This window comes from Bos taurus, chromosome 1 (assembly GCF_002263795.3).
Source record: "Bos taurus isolate L1 Dominette 01449 registration number 42190680 breed Hereford chromosome 1, ARS-UCD2.0, whole genome shotgun sequence".
Classification (NCBI taxonomy): domain Eukaryota; kingdom Metazoa; phylum Chordata; class Mammalia; order Artiodactyla; family Bovidae; genus Bos; species Bos taurus.
In genome coordinates this window covers 82,542,688-82,560,557 of record NC_037328.1, presented here as the reverse complement: position 1 = coordinate 82,560,557, position 17,870 = coordinate 82,542,688, and the positions used below count along the sequence as shown (strand labels likewise).

At 49.9% G+C, this 17,870-nt stretch overlaps 1 non-coding gene across 1 annotated transcript; it reads left to right on the top strand.

Annotated features, from left to right (window-relative positions):
• The first annotated feature begins 11,899 nt into the window (after positions 1 to 11,899).
• TRNAE-UUC (transfer RNA glutamic acid (anticodon UUC)) lies at positions 11,900 to 11,972 on the top strand. Its single transcript has one exon. It is a non-coding gene; the product is annotated as a tRNA-Glu (tRNA).
• Positions 11,973 to 17,870: the final 5,898 nt, after the last annotated feature.

Sequence of the window (17,870 nt, the reverse complement as noted above, 5' to 3'; positions counted from 1 at the left end):
TTTGTAAGACAATGTAGAAAAATAGCTCCACGATCTCAGGGTAGGGCAGTTTTTTTAAACAATACACAAAAAATAACACCAACCATAAAGGAAAAGATTAATAAATTTGAGTATGTTAAAATCCAGAAGACTTGTCCTTCCAAAGACATCATTGAGAGGGTAAAAAGGGGGACTTCCTTGATGGTCCAGTGGTTAAGACTGCATTTCCATGGCAGGTGGCATGGGTTTAAGCCCTGGTGGGGGAACTAAGATCCCACATGCAAGTAAGATCCTACATGCTGCAGAAAAAAAAAAAAAAAGGTGAAAAGGAAAGTCAGAGTGGGAAAAAGATCGCAGCACGTACAACCAAGAAGGGCTTCATCTCTCGACTATGTGAAGAACTCCTATAAATGAGTGTGCAACCCAACGGACAAATTGAACCAAAGAGCTGAACACCTGGAAATCCAAATGGCCAAAATATGTGACAACGTGCACGATCTGATTAGTGACCAAGGAAACTCCTCATGAGACTTCACTACAGTACTCAAAAAGATTAGCAACAATATAAAAATCTGATACAAATAGGTGTTATACAGAGTAAAGTAAGTTAGAAAGAGAAAAATCAATTTCACATATTAATGCACATATATGGAATATAGAAAAATGATACTGATGAACGTATTTGTAGGACAGGAATAGAGATGCAGACATAGAGAACAGACTCTGGACACAGCGGGGGAAGAAGAGGGTGGGACGAATTGAGAGAGTAACATTGATGTATATACACTGCTGCTACGCTAAGTCGCTTCAGTCGTGTCCTACCATGTGTAAAACACAGCCAGTGGGAAGCTGCTGTATAGGTAAAGGGAGCTCAAACCAGTGTTCTCTGACAACACAGATGGGTGGGATGGAGTAGGGGGTGGAGAGAGAGGATCAAGAGGGGGGTGACATATGTATACCCAAGACTGATTCAAGGTGTTATATGGCAGAAGCCAACACAATATTGTTTAGCAATTATCCTCCAATTAAAAAATTAAAAAAAAAAGTGTTGGTGAAGATGTGAAACAGGAGTTCTCAGATACATCTTTGGAAGCAGCCCATCAGTAGTCATGTCAAAGATATGCACACCCCAAGAGTGGATTCATGGACAGGAATGTTCATGGCAGGCATTGGTCATGAAGACCAGAACCAACAGAACCAAACCAGAACCAACAGATAGTGTAGACTGGGCAAACTGAGTGCAGGGGAAGAGCGCCAAGAGCAGTGAGCTCTTCCTGAGGGGCTGGGCCATCTGGGAGGTGATCTCTGATTTAGCTTCTGGAGGATGAAGTTTCCCAGCCAAGGAGAAAGGAGGAAGGGCATTCTAGACATAAAGATCAGCAGATGCACTGGCAGGGGGAAATAAGCAGCTCCCAGGTGGGAGGGGGTGTCAGGGAGAAAAGCAGAAAGGAGAGAGGGAGAGCAGAGAGTGGCTGGGACTTGTAGAGCTGAGGCCTTTGAAGGAAGTCTGGCTTAAATACAAAAGTAGAAGAGAGTCAGGAGCTGGGAGCAGTGAGACAGAAATGGAGACCAGTTAGAGCCAATTGCAAATGACAGTAAGGACTAGAAATAAGAGAGCATCTGAGGGATGGAAGGGATAGGGTAGACTTGGGAACCGTCTCAGAGACAGAACAGAGGATCTGGCGGTGGTGGTGGAGATGGGAGCTGCAGGGAGCTGAGGAGACTTCCAGGTCTCTGGCTTAAGTGGATGGTGACACTAACTGAACATCCAGAGACTGAGGGAGAGTTTGCGGGGAGGAACTAAGAGGCCCAGTTGGGGACATGCTACTTTGGTGTTGCCTATGGGACGGACAGACAAACATCCAGGACATCAGGACAGGTGGGGACAAAGAGCCACAGGTATCAGAGTTATTGGAACAAGAAGCTATCGGTTAGATGAGAACGTGTGGGGTGTAGAAGCAGGGCAAGACTGAAAGAAGTCGTCGATGGAGCCCTGGGGACCTAACGGACACACTGGGCAGAGAAGAGGTAAGTGAAAGGAAAGAGGAGGGCCGATTAGAAACTTAAGAGAGGGCTTCGGTGCCACTGCGTCTGGGAGGAAGCTCACAGGGACTGGGTGGTCTGCGGAATGAAGACTGGGTATTGGAAATAGGCAGGGTTGGGTCTGTGATAAGCAGGGAGGCGGAGTAGAGGGAAGTTGGGGGCGTTCTGGTCTGAGGATCCTGTTTTCTCTGTCAGTTATACATGAGGGACGGGGCAGGCCGGAAGCTGAAAGGGTGGCAAAGGTTTAGAATGGGAGCTGACCACCAGGGGCCTGGTGGCCCGAGGGCCAGGCTGACGTCAGGGACCATAAATCCGGAGTCGCACTAGGCTGCACGGTTGGGTGATTTTCCTATGCCTTCTTGTAGCCTGGGAATCCTGATGGGGAAAGCAGATGACTGGAATCCTCCAGGGCTGGGAAAGGCAAGGCGAGGGGGTGTGGGAATCCAGTATGCCAGCGAGAATGAATGATGTGGCCAATCCCGGCCAGGTCGATGGGGGAGGAAGTCGAGTCAGGAAGGAGCTGACAGCTGGCAGGGTGCCTTGGCCGAAGCTGGCACTCCAGCCTATAGCTGAATGAGCAAGACAGGATGGGCGAACTGGAGAAATCTCTGTGAAAGGAGACCAAGTTTTATAGAGGGAAAAGAAAAAAGTTGTGCCCCGAGAGGGGAAAACTGGAATTTTAAATTTTATAGGAGCTGTACCAGGCAGTATGAGGGTGGCTGAGGTGGAGAGAAAGTCGATGGAGGTGAGGAAACAGAGGAGCCTGCAAGTGAGGGCGTGAGGATGTCCATGTGGACGTTCAGGTTGCCCAGGATGTTGAGATGCGGAAGACTGTGAACCAGCTGCCCAAGTCCACACAAGATGATGGGGACCTCTGGATGGGTAGGTGATATTGGCCAGGTTGGGTCAGGGTTATCCTGGCTGGGTTGTGGGAAGCTGGAGGTCTGATTTAGAGTGCGAGAGAAAATATAATGGATGGACTGAGGTGGCAGAGGGAGGTGGGAGAATGCTGACTCCCCAGCTTGGCCAGAAGCCACCTCCTGCAGGCTCACCCCATCCCTTTCCTCTGGGCCTTCATTGTCCTTTGAACCTGAAAGACTGCACTTAACCCTTGAGTATGCACAACCCTGATAGTACTTGCTTTTCTCCCTCAAGCATCACAGGATAGGACTTTACCTCTTAAAAAAATTATCTATTTGACTGTGCAGGGTCTTTGTGGCTTCTCAAGGGCTTTTCTAGTTGTGATTTGTGGACTTTTCATTGCAGTGACTTCTCTGGTTGCAGAGCTCAGGCTCTAGAGCCCAGGCTCAGTAGTCGTGGTGCATGGGTTTAGTTGCCCCGAGGCTTGTGGAATCTTCCTGAACCATTGATCAAACCCATGTCCCCTGCAGTGGCAGGCAGATTCTTAACCACTGGACCACCAGGGAAGTCCTGGACTTTACATCTTGAATGGACTGTGGCCCGTATCATAGACCGTGGACCTTGTATATCCTGGCCTGGAGGCCTGGACTGCAGCTTGGGCTAGTGAAAGTGTGGGGCTGTTCTGGGTCAAACCACACCATCCTCTGGCCTTCTCTCTCTCCCCCCATCCCTCTGGGTCACACAGAGCTTTTCTACCCTTGACTCCCATAAGGAACATTGAGCCAATATGAAGAGATGCTATACATGACGGTCTCCCATAGCATGGTGACTCACTTGTCTGAGGTACCTCATCCCCCTCACCCACTATCAAAATCCTTCAAGCCCTAGCCAAGGAGGTGTCACCTCTTTTCTGAGCTCCCCTTCTCAATAGCAGTTTGATAGCAAGATTCTTGGTCCTTTCATTTGGCATTTGTTTTCACCAGTCTTAAAGCTGGTTGCTAAGGGTGTGTAGGTAAGGTCTCTGAAGTGACCATGGGGACAAATAAGACACAGTCTTTGTGAGGAGGAGCTGCATCCTGGTCATACTGTCCATGAATTCCAATTGATTTCTATATCCGAAGGGCTAGGACTTGCAAAATGAAGGCCAGTGGATCTCCAGGGAGATGGGGTGGGAATTGCCCTGAGACTACCTGGAGAACCTGGCAAGGTGACAGAGGCCATGCCTAAGGATCTTGATGTAGCAGATGTTGGGGTGGGGTGGGATGGGGTGGGAGGAAGGTTGGAGGAGGGGTCAGGAATTCTGGATATTTAGAAATTTCAGCTAGTTCTGAAGTTTTCTTCTAGTTGAGAACCACCATTGGGGAAATTAAGTTGAGCACATCGGAGACTAACAAAATTAAAAGGGCCCAAGTGAACTCAGACTTGCCACTTGATGGTCATACAAGTGACAGTCATTTATGAGCCCTGCTTATCATCAAAACTCATCACTGTGAGGTACATGTCAAGTGAGCATGTCACCAAAAAAGTTCTCTTCTTTTTTTGGTAGGTGACTTATAGTTTATAACTCTAAATTCCTCAGGACTTGCCAGGCTGCTCTTCCTCAAGGCACTAAGTGCTAATAACAATCTCTCTCTCACCACCACAGCCCCCCCTCGCCCCACCCCATCTTTGGATCTTTTGACTTCCAAAAGTCAAAAGCGAGGTTCCCAGAAAGAAAACTATCGCATATTGAATACCATCATATGCCAGGTGGGCTTCCCTGGTGGCTCAGTAGTAAAGAATCTGCCCGCCAATGCAGGAGAGGTGGGTTCAATCCTTGGGTTAGGACTACCCTCTCCAGAATTCTTGCCTGGACAATCCAATGAACAGAGGAGCCTGGCAGGCTACAGTCCATGGTGTCACAGAGTCAGACATGACTTAGTGAGTAAATAACAACATATGCCAGGCACTTGAAGTGTTTATCTCACTTAATCCCCTAAACTTTATTATGTTGGAGAACAGTGTGAAGAAAAATGGTTCAGGGCAGTAACCTCTGCTGACACAGGTTCAAGTTGTCCTGTAGCTCATTAGGACAAACTTGGGACAGTCTCTGAACCTCCACAGCCTCAGTGTCCTTATCTGTAAAATGGGGTTAAGATGATTTGTCTTATCAGGAATGTGGTAAATATTTATTGCCACCAGCCTCATTTTATAGACCAACAAACTAAAGCCCAGTTGTAAACAGTTGTAGGTATTTGTACTCAGGTCTGCTGGATGGTCCAGGCTCTTTCCTCCACCACTCCACCACCAGGCAGCGTGGCGTTGGTGAGAGGAGTGTGTGCCATGGGCGGGCTCCTGGCAGAGGCTGGGGGTCTCCCTGGGGGCTGGGGGTGGGGAAGAGCACCTGTGGCCATTAGGAATGGCTTTTATAAGCCTGTTCCACCAACTGGCTCCCTCCCCCAGGTCTGCAGCACATTGAAGCTCTTCCTGTTTGCTCCCAAGCAGATGGTGCTGGAATCTCTCTACACCAACTCCCATTCATAAATCACGGCCTTTCCCCTGGTGCTGGAGCAACCATTCTAATTAGAGTGGGGGAGGTGTGCGTGCAGGGGTGTGTGTGAGTGAATGTGTGTGAAGAGACAGAGACCGTGGCCAGGAGACCCCCTCGTCTTCCCACTGGGGCTAGAGCCCCTTCCCTCAGCAGCTCCCCCTTCTTTACAGAGTGAAGTCTAGGGGTCCCAAGTCTGAGGGGGGAGGCCCTGTAAGAGTGTTTCCTGCTTCACATGGCACTACCTGCCACCCCTACCCAACAGGAGAGACCTTGGGTCCAGGTAGCCATTCCTAACCCCACATCCAGTCTCACTGCATGGTGGTATAGGATAGAGGGGTCGGGTGGGGGATGTTAACAGAGCCCCTAGTGTGTCGCTGGAACCCTGATGAGTATCTGAGCAGCTGTAAGGGGAGGGGACTGGAGATAGGGCTGGAGAGCTGCTCCCAGTGGGGTCGGCTCTTATCTGCCGGAGGTGAGAGTCCAGTGAGTGGAGGGGTGGGGAAGAGAATGACAAGCTTGAGGGAAGCCAGGCTGGGGACGCTTGCTGGGTGCCTCGCCTCAGACTCCAGAGCTCTCTGGGTCCCTTATCTCAGGCCTGCTGGGCTGCGTGTGCCAACTTGTCTCCATACATGTTTACGTACTCAGTGCGTGAAGGACTTTGGACTCAGGTGGGTCTGGGGGTGCTATGCCTGTAAACTCTAAATCATTCTTCATACTTTAAAAAATTATTTATTTATTTGGCTGCACCGGGTCTTCGTTGCAGCATGCGGGATCTTTAGTTGTGGCACGTGGGATCTAGTTCTCTGATCAGGGATCTAGTTCTCTCAACCTAAGCCCCCTGCACTGTGACCCTGGAGTCTTAGCCACAAGTCGCTGCCTTATTCCTACTTGTGAAGGAGTGTCAATGGGCTCTTGTGGGTGGTGGTGGGGGATTGATTGTGGGTTTGGGTGTATGTGAGAGGATCCTGGGGCATTTAGGGTGGGAGTGGGGGCCTGGGTGTTGGAGTCTGGGTGAGCAGGTATGAGCAGGTATTACTTAGGGCTGTTGCTTGTCTGTGACTGCCTGACTGTGTTCAGGACACGTGATGCTGCACACCTGAGTGTACCTGTTCCCTCTGCCCCTTGCAGTTCAATATTAGGGGACACGGGAGGGGACGAGAGCACCTTCCCCTAGGGGCAAGCCGGGAGGGGGTGCCTAGTCACCCAATACCCTCACCTACAGACAGCGGCCGCTCTGGAGGGGTCACGGCTGACCCTCAATCTCCCTCCTCCCCAAATGCCCCTCTCTGTCAAGAGAGCCCTGTGAATGGGCTTCTGCCTGGGACCCTTCTCCAGGCGGGTCTACTTTGCAGGGGGCCTTCCTTTTTCTTCCCCTGCTCCCAGAGAAGTCTGAGGCTCTCCCTGAGACCTATGTCCCATCACCCGTCTCCGGTCCTTATCTCCAGATCAGGCAGCACCCTGCGGGAGTAGGGTGCTGCTGAGAGGGAACCCTCATTTCCCCTGCCTTTCCCTCCCATTGCTTGCCTTCAGCACTTCCGTAAGCACCTCTGAGCTGTGCTGGGGCAAGAACTCTAGCATTAAATACAAGCTTCACACGTGCCACTTGTGAGCACTTGCGAGTCCAGTGTCTCCAGTCACTGGACTAAGTCTCAGTTTCTTTATCTGCAGAATGGATATTAAATTACCTGCCCTGCCTACCTTGAAGGGTTATTGTGAAGCTCATGGGAGGTAATGCTTATAAAAGTAGCTAGAGACGATGAAAGACTGTACATATGGCCACTATTATTACTTCTGGTTTGTCTTTTAACTCACCAACACTAAATCCATTTCTCAGATAGAGAGACTGAGCCCTGGAGAGACTTACCCTCTGTTGCTCCTGTGGCTTTTTGCCAGGATCCCGGGCCCTGGACCCCACCCCTCACTCCTGGTCAGGCTTCCCTGGTGGCTTAGATGGTAAAGAATCTGCCTGCAATGCAGGAGACCAGGGGTCAACCTTGGGTTGGGAAGATCCCCTGGAAAAGGGAATGGCAACCCACTCCAGTATTCTTGCCTGGAGAAGTCCATGGACAGAGGAGCCAGGGATCACAGAGTCGGATACGACTAAGCAGCTAACAGTTTTCACTTTGGCCCCTGGTCCCCACCCCTCATTCCTGGTCCATTAGCAAAGGAGAGCCCAGAATTTGCTACCCCTTCCTCCACCGGCCCATCTTGCCTGCTTTGAAAACTTTTAAGCCTCCTTCAGGCAATGATGCCGAGGGCGCCTCTGCTAGGAAGACGTCCCTGATCCTAAGCGGAACAGGAGTCCTGCTTCTCGGATCTCTGAGCACACCTCCTGGCAGCTCTTATCAGGCTGCTCTGTAATTGTTTGTTTTTCCAACACTGTTTCACAATTACCGTGCAGTTTACAAACACTGAGAGTGCAGTGTGATCCAGCTACTGCAGCTACTGCTGAGGTGCCGCCCAGGTGTTCGTTCCTGTGGGGCCAGCCCTTCCGAGGCCACCCCCTGTGCCAGCTCTTACCTGTGACCACCCCCACCCCAGGGCCCAACCCAGAGCCTGGCTCCAGGAGGCGCTTGGCAAACAGTGACTGACTGAAAACACCAGGAGTGAGGGAAGGAGTGGAGTTTCTGGGAACAAGACAGGAGGGAAGAGATGCTTCTCGTTAACATCTCTTCATAAAAGCCAGCAAGTTCCTACATCCAGCTGGTGTCTGAATTGGGACCAATCATGAAACAGGGAGGCCCCTGAGGCTGAGGGCAGCTGGCTGGCCAGTGGGCTTTATAGGGCGATTTTATGGACTCAGCTGAGATGTGGTGACGAGAAGCCAAACTTTAAACATCCTCTTAAAGTTTGCTTTCCCTCCCTCAGGCCCCTGAGCTGAACGGAATTGAGGAGAAGGCCTAGTGAGGAGGTGCCCGTTAGAGGGGTGATGAGCCCAGCATTATCCACATGGACCAAAAGGAAGTAGGCAGGAAGTGCAGCAGGAAGGTATAAGTTAGATCTGAGGAAGGACTTCTTTCTGCACTGGGATGTGACAGGGAGTTACAGGGAGGGGAGCAGTTGCACCGAAGCACCCCATTACTCCATTACTTAACTAGTGTCGTGTTTATTTCCTATAGCCTCTGCTGTCTGTTTGCCAGGCTGAGGGGTGGCTGGGGGGGACTACCACCTCTGTTCCCTGTCTCGTCCTGCTTTCTCCTGTCCCTCCTGTTCTTGGCCAGGAAGAAGCCTCCAAGAGGGAAAGTGTAAGAGGAGCTGAGGTGAGTACCAGGATCTGCTCTGGAGCTGGGAGCCCAGCGAAGGCCAGCACTCTCAGGCCTGTGAGCACCGGGCCTCCATGGTCTCAGGTATGAGGCTTTCCTTCCAGCCTCCCTGCCTCTGTGGTCTGACTTGTGGAAAGGAGAAAAGAAAGCAGCCTGAGGGACTGAGAAAAGTGCTGAGAAGAGATTTAGAGGTGAAGAAAGGTCAAAGAGATAAGGAAAGAGAAAAATCTAAGAGAGGAAAAAGCAGAAAAGAAATGTGGGAAGGGGATTAACATGCTCGGAGCCCATGCTGCAGGCTTGGGAGGATAGTTTTAGCAATCTTCACAAGCCTGCAGGGAGCTGTTAGCATCTTACAGACCAGAGGCCCTGTGCAGAGGGGTCCAGGGCTCGTTGGAGGTTCCCCAGCTGACCAAGTTCTCGAACCCAGGGCTGTCTGACTCCAGTCCAGGGCATGTTTTTGTTGTTCAGTCGCTCAGTCACGTTCAGCTCTTTGCAACCCCATGGACTGCAGCACGCCAGGCTTCCCTGTCTTCCACCATCTCCCGGAGTTTGCTCAAATTCATGTCCATTGAGCTGGTGATTCCATCCAACCATCTCACCCTCTTTTGCCCCGTCTCCTCCTGCCCTCAGTTTTTCAGATAGATTCTAGGTCCTGAGAATGCTGGGCTTCCACCCTCTGGACTGGCAGAGTTCTGGCCTGGCCTCTGTGAGCTCAAGTCGCTGGGGTGCTCTGAGGCTGGTGTCCTCGCCGTCGATTGGCAGCAGATCCCCCTCGGTCCTCTGGGCCCAGGCCAGCCCGGGCCTGCTCTCTGAAACTGGGCTTGTGGCCGGCCTGTCTGCCGAGAGGATTGACGACTATGCTCTCAGGGAATGGAGATGTCAGAGCCCAATTAAAGGCTTTTCAACTCGGGCCAGAGTCCTCAGCCACGGAGAGGGTGTCCTTTGCCTTGGGGGCAGCAATGCCCACTCTAGAAACCTCTGGTCCAGCTCCTGCTGGCCAAGAACAGTCAAGGTCAGGAGGGGCAGTGGCCCTGTAGCCCCACCCTAGCCTCTGGGGCCTGACTCCTGTAGGGGCTGGAGGGACGAGGGAAGTGGGAACAGTGTTCTGCAAGGCCCCATCCCATCCATACCAGCTGTGAGTGCCAGGGGTAGGGGGCGGGGGGGCAGTATGGGTTGGGTGGAGATGGGGGTCTTGATCCCTGGGCTTGGTCTCTGGGTGAGCACCACCTGGCCCCTTCTGACTCCCTAGGGCAGGGGAAGTGAGAAAGAAGGAAAGAGAAGGAGCACCTATCACATGCCAGGAGCTTTACATACATTAGCACATTTTCTCCCCGCCCCGCACCCCTCAAGCCCGCAGGGAGGATTATTATCCTCATTTTACAGGTGACAGAAACAAAGTTCAGAGAGGTTAAATATCTCACTCAGGCCCACACAGCCCCCAAACTGTGGAGCTGGGATTCAAACCCAGGGCTGCCTAATTGCCAGCAAGGCTCGTGCGCTCTGGGACGGGGTGAGTGGCCCACTTTCCAGAGGCCCCAGGACTAGGGCATTCCCAGGCACGCTCCATGTGTGCATCTGGCCTCTGGGGGCCCAGGCCTCCCAACTCTCACAAACACCCTTCAGACGTTTCCGGATACTTCCCACCCCTGCTCTGGGGTCTTTGGGAAAACCGGGTTGGCTTTGAAGGGGCCCCCCCAGGCCCATCAGCATTTCTACTATTTCACACTTTCCCTTCAGGATCATCAGATGAGGAACAGCTGGGCCCGCAGATTTATTAGGGTTTTGCAAGTGATTCCATCCGCTCTTCCAGCTAAACTCCACCCCACTCCCATTAGCAGCCTCTGGAAAGCAAAGGGAGTTCCTGTCTTGGTGCCCCAAACCTCTTAGCTGGGGTGAGTTTTGCCTCTCCCACTCCTCACAGCAATCGGGATCCAGCCATACATCTCCCCAGAAACACCAGAGACAAAGAGGAAGAAAAAGAGAGAGAAGAGTGAGACAGAGAAAGAGTGAGTTTCACCCTTCTATTTGGGAAAACAAAGCACAGAAAACCTCTGGCAGGAGGGAAGGAAGACCCAGGTTTCCCTCTGGTGCTATCAACCTGTGTGGCTGGAGGCTCTGTAGGCCTCAGTTTCCATGTTTATAAAATAGGGGATCTACCCCTAGTACCTCTCAGGGGGAAGGTGAGCATCAGAGCCAGCGCCCTGCATTCAGGCACGGTTCGGTAGATCTGCTGATGTGGGAGCCCCCCTAGAGGGCCCACTTTTCCCCATTTGTTCCTCAGGGGTCACTCTCTGACCTGCACTGGTGTGACATGCCCATGCAGAAGCTTGTGATGGGCATGTGGCATCAGGAGAAACAAAGGGAGGAGACACAGGAAGCAGTGGGCACTGGGCACAGTGTGAACATTCATTGCTAGACAAGAAACACAAGGCCCTAGCCACTTCAGGGGTCAGATTTTCATGTGTGACCAGTTGTCACAGATGCCACTTGTAAGAGCTGGGCAAAACCCTCAGGGAGTCGAGCTGAGGGCCCAGACTGATGATACTATTTTAGTAATGAATCATTATTAATCATTCTAATTAGTAAACAAAATATATTAATATTTGGTTAACTGTTAAAATACTAATGATTGTACTTACAAGAATGATTATGACGGTCATTGTAATAATGCTGGGCTGAAGGAACTTTTTGTTTTTTACCAATAGACAAATCAGAAAGCAACTGAGGTATACAACTGTGTGTATACCTTATTACGGACCAGTGTCTAATGACAACAAAAAATAAGTCCACATGTGTCCAAATAAGTATTCAGGTGTCAAAATACCACCGGTCACCCTTGACCACCAAGCTTAGCCAAAGGGCTCCATTACAAAGAGGTTTTGTGCAGTGATGTCCTGGCTGTCAGAGTTGGCACAGACGAGGGCAATAAGGCAGCCTGGACCTGAAGAGGGCTGACTTTGCCTGGAACCTTGACAGTGGACACTGGGAGATGCTGGCTGCTGGAGCTCAGGGGAGTAAAGCCAGCCAGCACAGTGACCAAAGGGAGCAGAAGTACCAGCCAGCAAAGGGTGATGTGATGAGAGATGGTGGTGGTGGTGGGGGGAGGCGGTGAGAAGCACGCTGAGAATTGGCAGCAGAAAAGCTCTCATGAATGCTGTGCCAATCCTGCAGCCAAGCATTGCAAATAATCACCAGGTATTAAGAAAATAGATATGATGGGAATTCCCTGGCGGTCCAGTGGTCAGGACTCGGCGCTTTCACTGCCGCGGGCCCAGGTTCGATCCCTGGTCAGGAACTAAAAACAGAAAAAGAAAATAGAAATGGGGTCTCCAGGCAACTGGTGACACAGGCAGATGAAGAAGACAGAAACTGACAACAAAGAGAGATGACTGAAGTCCAGGGGCAGCGTAAGGCTCACCTACCTCTGCCTGGAGGAGCAGGGATGGGCCGCTAGAACCAGAAAGACAACCATGCCTTACACCTGTAATTAGGCAAAATGCTTACTTTAGTTGTAAGCATTAGGTTGTAGTCAACTCTTTCTGTGATTTGGCTATTTACCAGGAATTCAGGAATTTCTTTCTTTTAAAGTCCCCACTTAAGAACTTCAGCGGTGATGGATCTGCCTAAACTCCCAGTGTCCGGGCAGAACCACTCACATTGTAGAGCCCAGAAAGGGACATCCTGACCGATTGAACCTGCCCCGGGAACCTTGCTAAGGTCAGAATTCCCCCTACAGGGGTGAGCAAGCCAATCTATAAAGACGTGGGAGAAGCCATGCTGTCTCCCAGATTGGCAGAAAAGCAGGGTCACCGTACAGAATAGGACAGTAATCCAGTCAAGAACAGATTCATCATGTTGATGGGCTGGGAGATAATCATGGGAGAGCAAAGTGTGGGGCAGTGGCCTTTGATTCCCCATTGGAGAAGGCCTTTGGGAGTTACTGGATCTTCTTTGACTTCTAGGATCCGGTTTGTCCGGACCCTTAATCGACTAGAAGTGGCCGTCATCTTGGATACACACGAGGGAAGCTCCAGCTAGCCTGGACTGGAAACAGTACCGCATTTTCAATACTCAGACATTTCCTTCTGAGGGGAGGGTCTGGTGTTGGGGCTCACGCTCTCCTTGGACTGAATCCCCAGAAACCTAATGCAAGGCTTCACACCGTCTTTTTGTAATCATGCTCACCACTTGGTGTTGGAAGGAATTTGAATGTATTGAAGAGTCAGCCATTCTGTGCCGTGAAATAGGAAAACTCCAGCAACCTAAAACTCTCGAGGCCCCGAGGCTTTCAGGGAGTTCTAGTGTCACCCTCCCCTGGGGCCAGCTTGCCATGGGGCTGTGCACACAGTAGGCTTTCATGAGCACTCTTGCCCTCTCCTCCCTCCTGGGGTAGGCCCCAAGCACTTAAGGTTATTATAACAGGTCAAGTCTCACTCACCAATTTGTTTAACCTCACACCATGTTGGATATAAATTCCTTAATCTAAATAACGGGCACTCATTTTCCCCCTGCCCTGAAACAACAGGCATTTCATTCACTCCAGCTGGCAGTGCCTGGCAGACTGGCTAACTGGCTCTTATGTATGGGCTGAAACGTGCTGCGGCTTGTCCCTGCTCCATCTCTCCTCCTCCTCAGCTTTTCTACAAGCCACATGCAAAAATCTGCCCCATTACTCGATTATCGCATTTCATATGAAATTAGGTATTGCAGGTCTCATGTTATTCACTTAGCTTGGCGCAGACCGAGGGCATGACTCAGAGGCACTCCCAGTTTCACCTCCTTCCAGCCATGGCTCCTCCTTTATCCTGACCCCTGGGACACCCTGTCCTGCCAGGACACCCGTCTTCCTCCTGAGGCTTCTGTTAAACCACACTCTCAGGCCCCTTAGCAGGACAGAGCATTTCCGACCAGCTTCAATTCCACCCTTTTGAACCCTGACCCGCCAGTGTCTCCTGGAAGTACCCAGATGAATGATCTCCATTTGCCTCCCTCATGGTGTGGCCCGCAGCGTTGTGGACCAGCCCTGTGCTTACCTCGGCCCTGGCGGCTTTTTCATTCTTCTCCCTGTCACTAGACTAATGGTTTCTCTAAAAAGCTCCAACCCTCCAGGCTGCAGTGTCAGCAGCTCTGGGTGGCCCAGCACACACTTCCTCCAGGTACACGTGAGCGTGCTAAAAATCCTGGTCCCACCCACACATCCTGGTCTGGTAGCTTCCCCCGTCCCACTTTGCAGCCTTCACATTCTCAACTCCCACGTTTACATTTCATCAGAGTCAACCTCAGGCTTTCTGTGATCCCCTCATCAATCCGCAGTGATGTTTTTGGCTATACCCCCTGCCCCTGGAAATGATTTCCCACCGTTCCAGGGGCAGACACACGTGGACCTCCTTTTCTTCCTGGCACACTTTCCCTTCTGTGCCCAACTGTCTCCAGAGCTGTCAGGAAATGCATTTGGGTTTTATCTGCTTATTTAGCAAGGTTGTCTGAGTACCTACTATGCATAAGACCAGATCTTTTACCTTCAGGATTTATAACCTAGAAGGAGAGGTGAAGAAAAAAAAAAAAAAAAAGTAGTAATAACATGAGAGAAAGTGCCTCTTATGAGAGAGGGAGAGGAAAGCAGGACACTGGTGAGACTTAATCTCTACATCCACTCTGGGAATTCTGGCTTTTCGTGTCTGAATGCCAAGGACCCCATGGAAACAGTGTAAAGGACTTGGTTCTGATGATTGAATCTCAGGAGGCTCAGTGAGGCTCTTAAAGAATGAATCAGTTGTCCTTTTGCTGTCCGCCTGAAACAATCACAACATTGTTAATCATCTATACTCCAATATAAAGTAAAAAGTTAAAAAAAAATGTTCTGCCCTGTGGACCCGGAATTCACCTCTAGCTAGAAGAGAGTGAAGGAATCCAGGTTGCAAGACCCAGGTTGCCTTTTACAACAGTGAGCTGAATCAGCTTCCTAAGAAAGGTTTCCCTTAATTTGGGGGTTCCCTTTGGCAATAAGCCCTCTTAATTGCTCTAAAATTCACATGACTGTTTGAAGCAAAATTATAACATTGTCTTGTGGGTTTTATAATATATGTAGATTAAATACATATGATAACTGTAGCGTAAGGAATGGGGGTAAGAGGTAATAAACCTCTGTGGTTGTGAGGTTTCTACATTTTACTTGAAATAGTAACTCTAAGTGGACCGTGAAAAGTTAAGGATGTATGTTGTAATCCCTGGGGCAATCATTAAAAAATTAATGCAAAGAAGTATAGCTACAAATCCAATAGATATATTTATATGGAATTCTAAAAATCCAAAAGAAGGCAGGGAAGGAGGAACAAAGAAATAGAAAACAGAGGGGGCAAATGAAACTAAAATCAACCATATCAATAATTACATTAAATGTTAATGGGCTAAACATTGCAATTAAAAGGCAGAGATTGTCAGAATAGATTTTTTTTTTTCTGTAAAAAAGATGTAACTATTTGCAGTGTGCAAGAGAAGTATTTTAAAGTCACAGATAAGTTTTAAATAATGGGTGAAAAATTATAAACATTCAAAAGCTGGAGAGACTATCTCACCAGATAAAATAGACTTCAAGACAAAAGGTATTACCAGAGATAAAGGGGGACATTTTATAATGGTAGAAGGGTTGACTCATCAGAAGGGAAAATACTCCTATGTATTTATGTGTATGCAACATATAGCAGTAATTCAAACACACAAAGCAAAAACTGACAGAATTAAAGGGAGAAATAGATAATATTGATCCTATTAATATAATCAGAGATGGAGATTTCATCAGTGAAAATGGAGTTTCATCTCCAGGACAAATGGGTTTGGGAGGTTAGCCCCCTAAACAAGTGCTGGTCTGTGAGCTGCGGTGAGACACCTCAAAGAAGAAGCCAGGAGGGAGCCAAGTAGCCGTTCAACAGAACCTGGAGAGATCCTTTGAGGCCGGCACACTGACGGCCCCAGGTGATTGTCATGGACAGCCTGCAGCCCAGCTCTCCCCTGAGGTGGGGAGGCAGTCGCTGAGGGTGTTGAAGCTGGTTCTGAAGATAGGGGTGATAAAGCCCAAGTGGCAATGGTTACTTTTGTGGGCTATTCTGGAACAAGAGGCCAAGTTGTGGAGTGGAAAGCAACAGTGAAGGCCAAAAAGAGCTTCCCGCAGTTCATTATTAGCAGCTAAACCTGATGAGGGCTCAGGTGTCAACAATCACAACAAAAGCTAACCTTTCCCTTAATCATTGCCAAGAACTGATGGGGTCTGAAGAAGCAAGAGGCAGCCCAATGGTTATCAAACTTGAGTGTGCAGCAGAATCACCTGGAGGGCTTGTTAAAACAGAATGCTGGGCCCCATGCCCAGAATTTCTGATTCAGCAGGTATGAGGTGGGATCAGACGCTGACGCTGCTGGTCTGGAGATACACTTGGAGAACCACTAAGGTAAACAAGTGCCAAGGGGACCCAGAAGAGGGGAGTCTTTTATGACACACTGAGTCAGTGTGGAAGGTCATAGTTGGGGGTGAGTGCGAGGGACATGCCAAGTAGAGGAGACAGAAAAAACAAGGTTCATTTATGGGGCTGAACTATAATGTCCATATAAGGAGTGGAGCAGGAAAGCCTGGTAAGTTGTACCAGAACCCAAATCAGGCTTTGCCTAACTTAGAAATAAAGAGCTCAGGCTCAGAAATCAGATAGGTGAATTCAAAACCTGGTTCTGCCACTTATTGGCTGTGTAACTTAAAAGATGGAGAAGGAAATGTTAACCCACTCCAGTCTTGCCTGGAGAATCCCATGGTCAGAGACGCCTGGCAGGCTGCAGTCCATGGGGTCACAAGAATCAGGCAGGACTTAGCAACTACACCACCAACCTAAAAGAGGTTACTTAAACTCTTGGAGCCTCAGTTCTACAATCTGAAAAATGGGCCTAAGTCTGATACCTCCTCTCAGGAGTGCTTGTGAGGGAGTGCAAGCGAAATCCTGGCCCAGAGTAAGCGCTCAGGCAGTCAACACTCAGATTCTGGCTGAACACAAGGCTAGGGTTTGCAGGCAGAGTGCATGGCTGACCCATCCGTGGGCCAGTGTTGACCATATCAGGCCTGGTCTGCAACTTTAGCAACAAACTAGTCAGATGATACTTGTGAAAGCGTTTGTGAGGACATGAGCTTTTGGCTCAAAGAGTTCTGGGCCTCCAGTTCAAGGCAATCACATTCCTGGAAGTCAGGCAGCCCTCCAGCCCTGCTCTGGGCCTTCCTGAGCCCCTCTGTAAACACAAGGGGTGACTGAGGCAGCTCTCCTGGGGTCAGGCAGAGGAGCTGAGAGCAACCTAGCCTCAGAATTTATCAGCAGCTTTCTGAGTTATCAGCTGGCATCCAACAGTGTGAAAGGCAGCAGCTTTTGGATGTCTGGGTTGTTTTTTTTTTTACAGTAGGAAGCAAAGGGGATTTAGTCCATCTGCATTAAGGAAAGGGAATTCATCACCCATCCCTCTGCCTCCCCTCCTCGTGTTCTGAGATAAATTGATTCATTTCCATGAAAATTTAAACTCAGAGAAGAATCCTTGCTGCTGTGCCTTTTAGACTGAGTTAAATGAGGAGGGGGGAGCTGTGTGCCCAAAACAGAGAAGCTGGCCTGTCCTCACCCTCTGCTGGTGCCACCCTGGACTCCATGATGTGGGCACAGCTCCTGAGTGGTTCGGTATGGTTCTGAGGCTTTGGCTGGCAGTGCTACAGGAATGTGGGTGCTGGTTTAGATTAGACTGAGGTTTCCATAACTCCTTGGAAATTGTAATCTGGCTCCTCCTCCCCACCTTCCTTGGGAGTTGGGCTTTCACCAGGGCCACTACCCCTTGCCTCAATCCCATATGATTTGAGTTCTCTCCTCTTCGTACCAGCTAAGGCCTTAGCATGTTCTGTGGCCATGTCCTTTCAGGGTCTTACCGTGGAGTATGGGCACTGATGGGGTGAGAGGCAATGGTCCCACAGCCTGGAATCTCCTCTGGCAATTTCCTCACCTAGAGGCTTGTCCATAGCAAATTCTGACCCCTCAGTAAGGAAGCCTTGCCCCAGTACCATCTCACTTAATCCCCATCCCTACCCCCTGCTTTCTGTCTTTGTGGTTTGAATGGCGCTCAGGATAAAACCAAGCCCAGTCATCTTGGGAAAGGATTGTTCGTGGTTGGAAATCATGAGGAAA